Genomic DNA, 3679 nt, shown 5'->3' with positions numbered 1-3679 from the left:
CCTGCAAGTGTACCTGTAAATCCATTAATATTCAAATAACTTCACTAAATAAACAACTACACCAGAGTAGTTATTTATTACCATTTATGATGAGACTTATCTAACTGATTTCTCCAACACATTTCTCCAGAGGAAATTAGATACATTGCTTAGTTAAAGCTGTGCCAGGGAGGAAATGTTTCTATAAATACTTACCAACTCAACTGGAGAGATGATAAGTGCTGGTGTGTCCTTCACAATGTCATGTTAGTTGCTGAGTCTGGTTTAAAATTCAGTTGTTTATGTTCTTCGGGAGAAAGAAAACCTGATGGTTCTAAAGTGAGGAACAAAGTATATGCACAAGAATCAGTCCTGAACTTTGAAACCTTGAATCTAAGGACTTTTTGCTTATTTTTTTCCCCTTTTCTGTTAGATTCAGCGGGGAATAAATTGCCAGACAGGCTAACATGTTCTGCTGGCTTACCTGGCACTGGAGGACAAAGTGACATGGTGCCAGGCAGGGTGTGTGTGCCACCAGTGCAGTGGTGGGAGCAGTGTCTGTGCCCAGAACTGGCATGCCCTGTATCCTGCACCCTGTTCAAAAGGAGCTCAGCAGGAGGAGGCACTGTCCTGCCCATGGGACTGCAGCACCCTGACAACAGGTGGGTATGAATTTCCGTTTCAATTACACTGAAAATTATGTTACAAAAAAGGAAGTTTTGTTGTGAATCAGGCTGTGGCACTGTATGAAATGCATTCAGATAAGCAAATGACTTAATTAAATCTCAGATTTTGCAAGTTATGAAACCTCCTGTGGTTTCCAGCAGGCCCGGGAAATGGAAACAGCCAGCAAATAATGAAAAACATTCCTATAGGCTTCCACCTATGGATTGGAGGAGGGATGCAGGGAAATTGCATCCTGGTTTACATGAAATAATACACAAAGAGCTGGAATGGATGAGTGAGATTGGGGTCCACCCGCAGCATTCCTCCATAGGCACACATTCCTCTCATTTCCAGTGGCAGCCCTTGTTCAAGGTGACTCTTCAGTTCTGTTGCTGTTTCAGATACAGAAGTGACCCAGGGGCACCCAGTGATTTATTTGTAACAACTGACCATTCAGAAATAACCGTGGGTGCCAGCAGCTCCCCAGTGCCCAGGGGGTGTCAGTGTCCCTGCAGGTCCCCTTGTTCCTCTTGGACTCATGGCTTTGATTTATTTATTTCTTTGAGTATCTTTCCTCCTGATTTTTAAAAGCTCAAATATGGACACTATTTTGCTGCTGGCTCTGAGGTAATAGAGGTTTTTTGGCAGTTACCTTGTTACACAATCTCAAATGTCAAGAAATCCACCTAACAGCCTGTCTCTGCTTTAATAGCTCTATTACCAGCTCTAGCTAGTTTCAGAATAAACTCTAAAACTATGGCTAAACACATACATTGCATCTAGCTGCAGCTGTTAAACAAGCTAATTCCCTCTCTTGCCTGGAAAATTGTTCACTCGACAGCTCTTTGGACCTGTCAGGTTATTTTTAGCCACAATTAACACACCAACATACAGTGTCACAGCACCCCTTCTGTTAACTGATGTGCCAGCACTTTTTTATTCAGTAAACTATAAAAAGTTTTAAATTTTTAGTATTTAAAGCCTTGAAGGAGAAAGCCCCCTCTAGTATTGATGCCTGATGACATTTAGTCAATGAATTAAGAAAAAAAGAACAGTGATGGTTCTGACTGTCTCCCAGCTCTTGCTAGCACTAAATTACAGAATTAATAGGCTTTTAGAGGAGACTGACACACAGTTACTGTGGTAAAGACAATTAAAAGTGGAAAGCCGCTTTTCTCACCACATTTAATTTTAACTGGAGGCTTTGAGACTCAATAAATCTTTTTCTTATTTCATTCTCACATTTTCCACAGGTATTCAAGTCTTTAAGGAAAGCTCCTGCTATAAACAACTTAATTTTTTCTTTCTCTGAATCTTTTACTATTCTCTTTTTGCCCTTCCTCAATAAGAAGTTGAGATGCTTTCCCATCACCAGCACTTTACTTTCTTTAGAATTGCTGTTACTAAGATGTGGCTCAGGTTTTATGAAAATACAGTGGGGCAGGAGTCTCAGTCCCGTCTGGGATTTTTCTGGTAAATCCAGCTGGGGAAAAAAAAAAGCAGACAAAGCCACTTGTCTGCAGGAATATCTCAGGACAGTGGGACTGGGGTGTAGAAGAGGTTTGGATTTTTTTTTTTTTTTTTTGGTTTTTTTTTTTTTTTTTTTAAGAAAACAACAGCATCATGAAAATGCAAATTTTTATGATCGTTTTGGAAACACACTCAGAAAATCTTTCTATTCCTATTCCAAGAGCTTGGGCTTAATTAGCCTTTCCTTAAGCTAATGGTATGAAATAGAAATTTCAATTTTGTTTAAAAACACTTTCCTAAGAAACACTTCTTAAAGAAGTTGCTGAGAATGGATTTATCCAGCCTCAGTGGCTGCTCAGAGGAAGCTGCAATGATTCAGCATTTCCCCCACGCAATGGCTCTCGCAGGGTTTATTAGCACAGCCTGCTCCAATGCCTCTTGGAAAGCTCTTGGCACAGCATACTCTAAGTCTCTTCAATTGCCAAAAATTGTTTTAGGCTCTTGTTCAATATCAAGTTCATATTGTGACCTTGGGTGGGAGCCCCAGGAGACACAGTGTTGCTGCTTCTACCAGTCAGTACCTTTAGGGCAATTTCTTTGGGGGAGATGAGCCATGAGTCAGCCACATCTCGTGGTCGGGGGCATCGTGGTCCTCCTTGGTCAGATACAGCAACCCAGTCTCTGTGACCAGTCTGAGGGGTGCAGAGCTCAGCATGGGGAGCTTAATGGAGATACCCCCACATTTAGCAGTTTGAACAGAAGTTCATTCTGAGGGCAGCTTTGGTAGAGGAAGCAGGACTCTGGAAGACAGAAGACCTTTACGTCCTTCCCTGCCCTGGTCCTTCTGACAGGCCTCTCTTGGCAGGACCATCATGATTTGTGGTTGTCTTCCACCTTCCCCAGCTCGCTGCCACTGCAGCCGTGCCCTGAGCTGATGCAGAGCAGCTTCCCTCGCCATGCAGAGGCAGCAGCATTAATGGCAGGTGACATTTATACCTCCCTCCCCACTGACTTAACATCGCGTGAGTGGCTCAGTGTCTCCACAGAGATTGATGGAGCAAATTACCCTTCCAAAGGACCTGTGTCTCTCTGACTGTAGGGATCAGGGTGACTAATTTCAGCCTGACACTTCCCTTCCCAAGGCAGCAGCTCTGAGACGTGTCCTGGCCATGCCCCTGTTGCTGCTTCCCAATTGACTGGTTGATGAATGGCCTGGCCTTGGCACTGGCAGCAGTGGTGATGGATGCACTGCCCGGCCCTGCGGCTGTGCCTGGCCAGCATCTGGCACAGCGAGCTCTGCCTCCTGCTGCCACCTGCTCCCAGACACCTCACACCCCCAGAGCAGCCCCACATCCCTTAGGGACCTTGTCAGGAGGCACTGGTGGCCAAGGGGTTAAAGGAGGTCCACAGCCAGGGCCCTGCAGCTGTGTGGCTCACGTATAGTCAATCCCTGTATGATGTTGTCAGTGAGGGTGAAATGAACTTGAAGTAGCTGAAAGCAAGATAGGTTAATTAAAAACCTTGATCAAAGCATCATAAACCGCATAAAAGGTTCCATCTTTTA

This window comes from Vidua chalybeata, chromosome 20 (genome assembly GCF_026979565.1).
Source record: "Vidua chalybeata isolate OUT-0048 chromosome 20, bVidCha1 merged haplotype, whole genome shotgun sequence".
In the NCBI taxonomy this organism is placed as follows: domain Eukaryota; kingdom Metazoa; phylum Chordata; class Aves; order Passeriformes; family Viduidae; genus Vidua; species Vidua chalybeata.
Note: the sequence above shows the minus strand (reverse complement) of the source record.